Genomic DNA, 12,559 nt, shown 5'->3' on the forward strand with positions numbered 1-12,559 from the left:
ATACTTACTTCCGGGTGTACAATTCTCCGTTATCCAATGAGAATGGACGCTCACATTGCCTTTAAGGGCAGTCGACACAAACGAACGCCGTGCTTCCATGAGCGTCCATAGAAGCATATGGACATCCCGGAAAGCTGAAAATGGACGCTAAGGGGCCCCCCCCTTGCGTTGAAAATGGACGCTAAGGCCCCCCCCCTTGCGTTGGAAAAAGCCGACAGGGGACTTGACATAACGTCAACATAGGCCGACCTGGGAGTGAGTCTGGTTATTATGCTGTTTGGAGGAGGCCTCACAGGTAAGAGCGCTAACTAGCTACCATCACATGTACCTTAGCTTGACTTAAATGTATTAAACGTATAGTTAAGTGATATCAAAATATAAATAACTAATGTCATGCAAACATTAATATTTGCTTGATTCCAGTGTTGAATTTAGCACAATTGCATACAAACGTTAAGGGATTTTAAGATTCTGAAGTATTATGCTAAAAACTCAATAACTTAGATTATTATTTATAGGTTTGCTGAATAGTTTCATGTCTGCTTACCTTAGAAACGTAAAATGCCACGGCAGTGTGCAGATGGGTTAGCTTAGCTTGGTAGCTTCAGCTAGCTCCGGAGCTTCCAGCTCGGTGGCAGCAGGTCCCGCCTCGGCTCCGCCTCTTTGCCCTTATTTGGAGCAGGCGGGAGTTGAACTCTGACGTCACTGTCGAGCCGTTAGTGGTCGACTCCGCCTACTAAGGGCTTCTCGGCAAGTCTGCAGAATCCTATAGGTGACGTCACAAACCCTACGTCCATTTATATATACAGTCTATGGTTTTAACAAATAGTATTAAATAATCTGATGACAGAACTGTAAACAGAATAGCTGAAACTTTAACAAAATAAATAACTCAGTTTCCTCTAATCATTAACCCATGTTTGTATAATTGAGTTAGCTCCGTGTGTTGCTGCTAGCATACATAACACCTGACGTGGAAACGTTACTCATGGACGGAGCTACATAGCTGCTAGAAAGACAGTTGAGCCCGGTGCATTCCTCCATCTGAATGTGGAGCACTTTTGCTAAATGTTTAGACAAATTGCTCGTGTTACCGTCCTGACATGCTAAACTCTTATTGCACTTTTGGTAACGAGCATTGTCCACATCGAGACGGGTAAAGTTTAACCACACCTCGGAGCGCGTTCTCTCCGCCATCTCCTCCGTGTGTTGCTGCATGGAGCAGCTGCGTGTGTGTAAACTGCCCCGCCCCCTCGCACACAGGCGGAGAGATCTGGATTGGAAAGATCGAAAATACAAAAAAAGACGAATTTTGCAGTTTTTTTGCGTATTAGAAACGAGTTGGCGTCACTAAAACTGCCATATAATGTTTGTGTAGCAATAATACAAATGACATATTTTTGACATGTCTGCAGTACCGAACTACCGATAAAAAGACCGATAACGTCGGAGCTTAACGGTACCACGGTCTTTAATAATTCCTTCCCGGGGCTCGGTACCCATCCCTACAACTGATGCTGTTTTGTATGTTTGACCTGGTGTCAGAATATCGGCATTCAAGATATTTCTTTAAGAAATTACACCTTTGATCAAAATATTATGCTCATTGGTCCCTCAATAATGTTTGATGTCACTTGTCTGTATGCCTGATTGTCTTTTCTTTCTTTCACTAGAAACCACAAAGAAGAGGAGTTGGACTCGTGCGGAGGTCAAAGCTGTTGAAAACACACTAATGACCTTTATCAAATCTGGTAAAGTACCAGGACAGTTGGACTGCATTGCAGCTTCTCCAGAAGCACTGATGGAAAGAAACTGGACAGCGGTAACGTTTTACGTGAAAAATAGGATCACTGCCCTTAAATGTGAAAGTGCAAGGAGAATTTACTGAACAAATACTAATATGTGCTCCTTGCATTTGTTGTTCAGTTTTAATCTTGAATTGTCACAGTCGGTCGGTTTCCTGTTTTACTTTGAAAGGTGTTCCCCCTGTCTGTCATGTCTGTATTAGTTTCCTGTCTGTGTTTTCCCTCCTGTCTGATGATCTGATTCTGGTCACCTGGTCTCTTTGTGTTTTCCTTCCCCAGTTGTGTCTCGTCATCTTGATTGGTTATGTATTTATTTAAGTTCTGGTTTCTTGTTTGGCGAATTAAGAGTAAAGGGAGTTATTGTCTGTCTTGCACATCCAGTCACTTTGAATAAGGTTATTTTTGGTTTAACACCGCACTTGGGTCCATCCTGTGCTTCTCAATCCTGACAGAAGGTGGGTTATTTCTGTCAGGATTGAGCAGCACAGGATGGACCCAAGTGCTGACAGAAATGTTTAAACTGAAAATAACCTTTATTCAAGGCGACTGGATGTGCAAAACAGACAATAACTCAACAAGCCGTTTTGGACAGAGAGTGAATACACATACTAACAGAGATGCTGTATGAGAAACCAATGTGAGTTTGGAACATTGAACAATATAAATCTATTTTAGTAGACCTCAACAATGGAATTATGATCAGTAGAAATGGCCATGACATGGGACCTTTAAACACATGGATCATATACTTTTCTGATGTGAAATTCAGGCTTTATGACTTGCATTTACTTATTACCATTTCAGTTGGACCGGCTTGCTGCTCTGGGGTATTTTCCACTTTTGCTTTTGGGGAAAAAGAATAAGAATGGCTACACAGCAGATGTCTTCAGTAGCATACAGATGAAGCTGGATGACTGCTTGGAAGAAGATATCAAATCAGTGTATGCGAAAGTATTAAAGTGTGAGTATCTTTTACTGTATTGATGATTTCTTTGAAAGTAATTTAAAATCTGATATTGGAGCTTACATTTTTTTTAAAGTTTATATTCTTTCATGTTTTCATACCGCAGTGCACTTCAGAAGGTTTCAGAATCAAAAAGGAACCATTGAAGATTGTGGGACAGATCTGGGTAAGTGTTGACATTTTTCAACTTGACCTGTTTTGTTGGACAGTTTAGGTCAGGGGTCGGCAACAGGCGGACCGCGGTCCGGACCCAGACGCCGACCTATACGGACCCGGAGCTATAATCAATACGTTAATAGGGTTTTTTTCGGCTCCTCCCGCTTTTTTAACGCTGATTTGTTTGACTTGTGTAATACGTGGAGAACCGAAGAGTTTTCGTTTTGGGGGTGGGGGGGGAGTCCGTCCGTCAGTCCGACTGACGGACAACTTCTCACTTCAAAAAAGAACAATAAATCTAGACCGCAAAAATAATTAAACAAGCGAGTAGGCCTACCTGTTTTTCCTGGCCAAGGACAGGTTCCTTGAACACAACACGAGCGTAACGTGTCTTCACGTGGTATATGTCTCCTCTGAAAGGAGTGCTGAGCACCGGAACGCCGCTCCAGCTCTTCAAATATTGCAATACCCATAAGGAGCCGTACACATGCCGCAGTGTTTGCGTGGCTGTGTCTTTAGTTGTAAGCACAGTGGCGATCTGTTGTTATTAGCATCTGGTTAGCTAGCTATGCTAACGAATTTAAAGAGCTTTTCTACAACCAGGTGGAAGAGAGCTCTCTCCTGAGAGGCTCAAATAACCTCAGCTCAGTGAAGTTAAGGCACACCTTGATATGATCATTATAGTTATTAATGAGACTAAATGAAAAACAGGTATACAATACTATATGACAGTAACAAAAAAGTTGTTAAAAATAACAAGAATAGAGTTTAAAAGGGGGGTGATTTGTAAAAATATCCAAAAAGAAAAATATGCTTACAGTTCTGTTTCATATGGGTGTTGAGAGATGTATCCATAGATCTCTTCATGTTGCTCTCAAAGTGTACCAGATTGATGCTTTTAACTTCAATATTTAAAAACAAATCTTCCCAGGGGAGCATGCCCCCGGACCCCCCTAGAGGAGGTGAGGACCCCCCCCCCCCACACACTTAAATCATGTTCACATGGATAGGATACTAAATACATTTGCACACATCTTGTGTCCATATCTTTCTGTTTTGGTGGTCACGCCACACCGTGCACATGCATGCGTGAGTCATGGTGAGATATCTGGATTAAGAGGTTGCTTTTTCTTTGCACAGCATGAAGGAAAGGCGAAATGAATGGGCTGTGATTTTAGTTTTTTTAAGCAGAGGTTGAGTTCAATAATTTGTACGACCCTCGGAGGATGTTGTAAAAATTGAAAGGAAAAAGGTTCCCCACCCCTGCTGCAAATAATAATAAAAACCCTTGATTTTTAACTTAACATCTCTGTCTCCTATTGATCAGAGTATATTATAAAGAATAACAGTTAACTGAAGCATTATAGCGCAGGCCTTTGTCAGATGGTATATTACGCTGTTTTTTTTCTGCTTCGAATAGTTCTCTTTTTTCACCATATGTGTTTGCATCACTGTAACCAATGAGCACCTGCATGTGTATGAGAATGGCCCTGACACCATTTCAGCCCAGATTTACAAACTCCTGGCAGGACAAGCTCCAGCTCAATTCTCACACTGAATTTAAACAAAGTGAGTGAGAGACTGCAATATAAGAGGGAAAGAAAGAGAAACTTTAAAACTGTTCAATTGTTATGATGTGTAAAGACTGATATTGTTCTATAATCATCTGAAACTGTTAAGTCATGATGTGAAACGGTTAACAAAGAAAAGGGGAAACTCAAGCTGCTGCTACACTTTATTTTATTTATCTAAAATTAAGCACTTTTAAGATGCACATATTTTCAAAAGATATTTTATTTATTTTCTCTATTTATTTGTAAATGCAGCCCGAGAGGAACATTACACATATCCACAGTACTTACTGTATATCTGTATAGTTCAATGTTAATTGACAATAAACATTGTTGTTTTTGAATTGTACTTTCTTTATTTGATTGGCAGTCAGTTGTTGATTACATGCAGACGTTGATAAAGCTACAGCTACTTCAATATATATCACACTAATTCATGAAGCAAGTTAGACATTTTGATGTTCCGGACCTTTGCATGGGGAGATTTTCTCTAACTGGACCTCGTTGAATTTTAGTTGAAGACCCCTGGTTTAGGTGATGGGGAAAATTTGACTTCATGACTATTGTTTCCATGTATTGGAAGCAAGCATTTAGATTAAAGGTAATTTGCTTATTAACCAATGATGCCCTTAATTCAGTAATATTGAGCCTTGAATAAATTGGCATTTGTGTGCGCTTTACAGGAGTCTTGCCCACCACTCCTTCTTCTACTAGTATTATTATTGTGATCTAGATTTGCATTCAACTATGTATGACTATTCCACGAGTAGCTATGTGGGGCAGAAGCATGTCTAAATACATTGTAATGCACAGCCATGTGTTTACCTTTAATTTGAGCATTTTTTTCTCTCCAACAGAAACTGAATTTGTGGTGCTTGATCTCTGTCCTGTGGATGGTACTGATTTGGTCGTGGAGGCTACTGATGTGGTCGAAGAGGGCGATTACAGATCCAATGCAGAGGGACAGGGAGAGCAAGGTACTTAGTGATATTGGCACTGACACAATGATTTCAAAACGTAATTATTGTAATTATTTTACTATCGTAAAATATGTATGGTCAAATTCAATTTGCTCTTGTGGCTCTGATATGTAGAATCTCAAAGCCATGATGTGGAAGTGGTGAATGGGGGAGAGCCAGCATCAAGTTCTGTGGAGGAAGCTGCACAAGGTTTGTTGCGATTCATGTAAATTCAGGGCACTAATATTTGGAATGCATCTTCTTCCACATTTGCTTCAGTATTTAAGCAGTTTTCAAAATCCACTATAATAGCAATATTTCTTAATTGCTGATGACTATCTGTATGCTCCTTTTATGACTGACACAGCATTTATATTGTTGACACTTCAACTGTACTCTAATTGTGCTCTACAAATCTGGGCCCCATATGGTGCAGGTGTCACAGAAGACAAGGAAAGCCTCTCTTTGGGAGGCACAAGGCCAGATCATGGCACAGGGAGCAAGAGGTCAAAGGTGCAGGGTGGAAAAAAATGTAGGTTTTTTAAAATAATTGTCCTGATTTCTCACATATGTTTGGGTAATGTTACCGTCTTATATGACACTGACTAATGATTTTCGACTTGATGAAGATTCGATTGTCGCAGAACATTAAAGGCAGTGAAATAGGGGTAGTGGTGGTCTAATGGATAGTGGGGTGAAGATCGGAAGGTTGTGAGTTCAAATCCCGCCAGGAACACCACCACTAGTGTGCCCTTGAGTAAGGCACTTAGCTCTTAGTTACTTCACAAGAAAAATGGCTCGACATTAACGATGGCCCGGGGCCATCTAGTATTTAGCTCGGGCAATGAAGCCTCACCTGCTGGTTGCCCGATCGGGCAATCTATTATGCCAGTATCATGCAGCTGGCGGATCCAGTAATGAGTGACCCGACAGTAAAACTAAACATATCTATAACTAGTTTAGGTAGTTTGAGAGGTAATTAAAATAACTACGTGTGATATTCTAACCTGAAGTGTGTGTTTTGTCTGCTCACCGCTGCATGTGATTATGCAGAGCTGCGTGTCGACTCGTCAGCAGCAGCTGATCTCTCTCTCCCGTCAGATTAGACTTCACTCGCGTTTATGTCCATATCGATCAGATCCAGCTAGTTCTAGCTAATGATAGGACTACCTGCTTATTAAAAGACACCTAAACAATAAGTGTCGCTATGCAACTGGGTGAGGCCACAAAGTATAGCGCAGCATTATGCATTTGTTTCCATGCCCACCGGAACCCCGAGGCATTACCAACAGATCAACGCACAATCAACCCACACAGGACATCTCTTTCTCCACATTATGTGTTAGACATTAGAATTGACTATTCTTGTCTGTCACATACTCTTCTTGTCTGTCACATAAGTGGCGCAACTGAAGCGGTATTGCGCTAAAGGGAAATTATTTTGACCGAAGATATTTAGATTTGCCGGCTAACGGGAACTCTGACGTCGCCATTTTGTGTGCTTCGCGGATGCGCTCGGCTCCTCTCGACTGCTGCTCGGGTCTGCTCGGTCAGCTTCCGGATGAGAAGGCATTCGTTCGACCAACTTACAGTAGATAACATTACAAACATTTTTAACAGGGGCCATAATAGTGTAAATAATGTTTGTTTTGGCAGTTATAACTGAATCAGAAGTCGCGTTAACCGAATATTTTCCGTCTATGACCGATTTTTTTTTAACAATGACGGACAAATCTGAAAGCAGTCCGTCATTTTGACGGATTAGAACAAACTCGGAACAGCGCCAAAGTTTCCCCGCAGCGAGGCTCCGGTGTTATGCATGCCCTCTAAAAAGGAAATCATACCGTTTCCAAACCTAACTGTGCCGTACAAATCATTGAAATGTCTGAGTTTTGGCTTTACGCTGTGCACGCTCCCGCGAGGTGCAGCAGCCATGCATAACACGGCGCATGTGAACTGTCCCCCCCCTCGTCAGAGTTGTGTAAAGGCCGACGGGTAATTCTGGATTTTGACGGAAGTTTTACGATCCTGTCCGTCAAAATGACGGGCAGCAAAAAAGTCTAGCGCAACCTCTTAACTGAATGTAATGTTTTCTACTTTTTTACGGCATTTGCCTTCATCAGATGGAAAGTGTCTTGACCAACAACTTAAGTATTTCTTATAGCTATGCAGGGCATGCAAGCGAGCAAACACAAACAAGAACAAACAAACAAGTGAAATTAAGAATAAAATTGAAATTGTACAATATAATATTGTGGTGGTTCATCTTATAATTCAGTCTAGAGAATGCACCAGACAGCATCTAAGACCTGCAAAAATCTAAATTTTCTAGGGGGAGGCTCCCCCAAACCCTTCGTGCCATTTCATCCACCCGTATTTTTCAGGGAAATCTCTATTGGGCTCAGGGCCATCTGAAAATTAGCTTAGATGGCCCACAGGGCCATCTCCCAAAATCCTTAATGTCATGCACTGGGGAGAATGTCCCTGTAATTGTTGGTCATTGTAAGTCGCTTTGGATAAAAGCATCAGCTAAATGAAATGTAATGAAATGAAATGACATAAGTCTGAAATAAGTCTTGCCAGTGTTAGTTAGTTGACAGTGTGCATTAGGATGTGGCTTTATCTCCTACATGCCTGTCTGTCTGCCTAGGTATATTAAATAATACGTTGTTAAAATCCACTGAGATATTTTGCTTTTACATTTCTAACTCTAGATTTACATTTAATCAATGATACAGCACACACTTTTGACACTTACCCTACAAAACTTTGCTCTCTCAGGTGTAGCTGTCTCAAAAAACCCTGACTCTGGGAGACTTCAACAAGGATGGGAGCATGAGCTCAAAGAGACGAGGCAAAAGAAAACCTCAAAATACAGGTATGTTTTGAGAATCAATTTAATTTAAATTTAACCTGAATTAAAAATATATTTGTTAAACATTTTATAATTTAACTATGCATTTATTAAACCAACACGGGTTGAGAAAGGTGGTTTAATATTTGTATATTTTTTAAAACAAAAACATGCACATAAATGATCTATCTCCATGTTCTTTGAAAGACATTGTGTCTTCTCAAAAGTGTAGTCTGACTGTGAGAACTCTTTATAATGCAGTGTAATATAGAATGTGAATTATTACAAAACCTTTTTGTAATAATTATGTGGAGTTGGATATTTACCATGTGTGTTACACATATAATTGTGAAAGTGGAAAAATTGTCTTGCAAACCAGAATCAGAAATATTTTATTGGGTTACATTACAGTTGCTCCCTTTTACAATAAATACATAAATATAGAAACATAGAAAAGTTACAAGAAACATAGGAAATAAGAATTAAGTATGTGAGAATGTGGGCATTGTACTACAATATATAGCAACAAATAACAACAATACATATGGAAAAATACAGATAAGAAATATGTATATTGTAAATATATAATAGTGTAATAATAATAATAATGCTGAAAACGGGATTCCTGAGGGATTTAAATGGCCAGACCCGAAAATAAACCCATTCATTCATTCATAGCTAAGGTGTGTTACACTGACACTACAATTCCCTGTATAAAATGACATTAAAACAAAGGATGTCTTAAACAAGTCATGTGTTTAACCATTTCACTTACAATAATGACAAACTATCACCATTTTGTATTTACATAGGTAAAGAATGTGAAGAATGCTCCGACAGATCCACTACAGGGTCGTTTATTTTTTCTAAAGTAATACGACGGACAGAAGACCAAGTAAGTTTCAGCTAACAGCTCTTTATGATATCATTTATTATCTCACATAATCTTGAATTTAATGTTAGATTTTACAAAAGCTCTTTGGAAAGTGCAAGGAATAAGTTGGTCTGAATACATTCACTTTTAACCCTTCTGGAAACTCATCACCTGGTGAAACCTCAGGTGGTCACTTTTGAACCCCTGGAATAATATCTTATTATAATAATATCTGGATCTTGTGTTCCTATAGCCCTTTACTGATGCTCCACACAACTGATGTCATAACATGTTTATTTTAAATATGCATGTGTTCATTTTAGAGTGCATTCTTATAGAACTGACTAGTATAATAGAGTTAGAAAATACAGGAAATTAACAAAAGGAACTAATTGCCACTTGATGTCAATATTTCAACATTGGCTTTGCTTGGAACAAACAATATAGTTTATCTTATTTGAATAGTACTATGATGTACACAACAATTTGTCCACTGGGCTTGTGGCCTAGGCAAAAGCAATTGCATTCACTATGCTTAAAAACGAATGAATGTATTCAAGTCTTGATAAAAACGAAATTGCCTATATGACTGGTAAGTCAGCATGTACACTGTTACAATTCCGGTTCAGGTACCAAAAGGTTGCCAGTTTTCCTCCCAAACAAATTACATATGCTGAAAAAACACATGATGTTAATATGTTTCTGTTTCAGCAGATTGTTCATTTTTACACATTGTGAATGAATGGTGCTGTTGTCAATATATCGCTTTTTAAAATCAACATGCATACATTTGATGTAAATGTGTGGTAACTTTTGGCAGTTTTAAAACAACATATCTTGCACTAGGTCAACAATCACCCATACAATGTGTTGTATTACAGGTACTTCTTCAGTGGCGTCCCTGCAGAGCATGGTAAATATCCAATAATGTTCTACCTACATTTGTGGTGAGAGAAAAACATTGTTAAACAATCAGCATTTCTAACCCAAAATGAATGGTGTTGGACTGGTTACCATTATAGATTTGGCTTCCTTGTATAGGCTTGTCACCTCAACAATGTATAGATGAAGCAGATGTCCAATTTTACAATGGAGCACAGTTTACTTAAGAATACAAAAAAAATGCTTCATCCGAAAAAGCTTTCCAGCGCGCTTCCCTTTACTGGCAGGAGTACTCTGTATTTCCACTGTTGAAATGCATTTGTTAAAACTCTTAACGATGTAGATTTATTCTTTGCACCAGTAAAATGTGGTATGACAGCAATCCAAATAGATGTATTTATAGTTATTCCTTCTGAGATATTTGGATGATGCCGTGCTCTTTTTAAAAAGACAGATTTTCCAAGCCCATTTATTGTGGATGGGCTTGATGTTATTAGGCTGTTAACGCAAAGTAAGAAGATAACATTAGTGTTTTTTTGTATTTGTGTCTTATCCCTTAAACCAGTGGAACACGATGGAAGAATACATGGGAGCCCATCTCAAGCCTTGAATCAGCAACTGAGGTAAATGAATATCTTGAATAATAAGCCCTCTAGCAATAGGGAAAGTCAGTATTCTGTGTTTAGGGAGCCAGCGGATTCGGAGACAGATCAAATATATTAAAGTGTCAAAAGTGTCTCTAAAGTTTGTGATGTCAACGTTTTCAGATCTAATATCTGAACATATAGGTAACATTTTTGGTCAACAAAAATCTGAATGTGTTACCCTGTCTAAATACTATTGAACTACTACTTTTGCAAATAGGCCTACCTATCAACATTTAGTATGTGGTAAAGAAGGATGAAAAAGAAGGCAAAACAACAAAAATTCCTCTCATGTCACAGAACATGATGAAAGCCAGACTATTCAGATGCATAACTTTGTATAAATAAATTATCCCATAGTAATTTAGCTGTTCATGAAAAAAGTACTTAAAATACCTTTGCAATGTTGACATAATATACATAATATTACCTACAGTACCCAGTGATTATATCTCCAAGTATCTCAAACCAAGGCAGACATACAAGTCAATTGGATTACATTAATCATTCCTCTGACTTCTTGAATAGTGATGAAATGCTGACAAATGTTTTTGAATATTTAACACCATATAGAATGCTTAAGTGTCTGTTTTTGTTGTTCCACAGATACATCCATGATGAGCCCTTTTGAACACCACCCCTCGTCCAAGACCTTTTCGGTTATTCTGTATTCATGTTTTATATTTTCCATTTATTTGAATAAATGACTGAATAAAAGCACACTGTTTGATTATGTATTTGTTTTTATCTTCTGTCAGAATAAGTATTGCTATTGTTTTACATAGTATATCCTTTAACAGCCAGAATTATTTCTCGAAAATGGTGAAGGTTTGTTTAAGAGAAGGCTGTTCCTTTAATGAGAGTTCACATTTATGCTACATTGAAGGGTGGAATTGACTACACATCTTCAGAAACATAATTTGCTTCAGATATAACTCACAGCAATATGTTAACCATTAAAAAAAGCCAACTGCATTAGTTAACAAACACTAGGTAAAGTATTTTCCTTCAGTAATGAAGATGTAATTCCAATGTAGACACACCTGGGATCGCTGTTCAGACTGTTAGGCTGAGCCATGCATTGTCTGGACCGTAAAAGTGACGAAGAAGACAAAGTGAAGTGACGTACTTCCGGTTGAAAATGAAAAATATTCCCAGTGCAAAATCAAATCGCTAAATAAAAAGATAAAACACTGGCATGTAATTTACGTTAGAATACATTTAATGGTTTTGAATAAGCCACAGTGCCTTAATGTACCAGCGAAAGAGGCTGTTTGGATGATAACAATTTAAAAGTGTGTAGTTATGACATGAAACGACTACAAACAATATGGTGGTTATTTACCCATTAAGCAGCATAATAACGGATTTGGTAAACTGAACAGTGAGCCGCCAGCCCGAAAATAAGTTTGCTCCAAAATGATATTAACAAATTACTATTATCATTATTATAAGCAAGACAATAAATGGCAAATATATAGAACATAAACGTATTTGAGATACGTTCATAACAAACGTTACTGAGAGAAAATAGGTTTCTAGAAGATATATAGAACTTGAACGTTTTTGAGATACGTTCAAAACAAACCTAACGTGGGAGAAAATACATTTCTTCCTAAACGTAATTGAGAATGCAGCATGAAACGTAACAGTGAGCCGCCAGCCCGAAAATAAGTTTGCTCTAAAATGATATTAATACATTTCTATTATCATTATTATAAACAAGACAATAAATGGCAAAGATATGTAGAAAACAAACGTATTTAAGATACGTTCATAAAAAACGTAACGTGGGAGAAAATATGTTTCTTGCTAAACGTATTTGAGAATGCTGTTTAGTTATGTGGGAA

General features: G+C 38.4%; 1 long non-coding RNA gene across 1 annotated transcript; it reads left to right on the plus strand.

The window, feature by feature from the left end:
- The first annotated feature begins 10,065 nt into the window (after positions 1–10,065).
- Positions 10,066–11,371, plus strand: LOC117532474. The gene is made up of 3 exons (XR_004566863.1): positions 10,066–10,096; positions 10,631–10,688; positions 11,316–11,371. It is a non-coding gene; the product is annotated as an uncharacterized LOC117532474 (long non-coding RNA).
- Positions 11,372–12,559: the final 1,188 nt, after the last annotated feature.

Source organism: Gymnodraco acuticeps, unplaced genomic scaffold, assembly GCF_902827175.1.
Source record: "Gymnodraco acuticeps unplaced genomic scaffold, fGymAcu1.1, whole genome shotgun sequence".
Lineage (NCBI taxonomy): Eukaryota > Metazoa > Chordata > Actinopteri > Perciformes > Bathydraconidae > Gymnodraco > Gymnodraco acuticeps.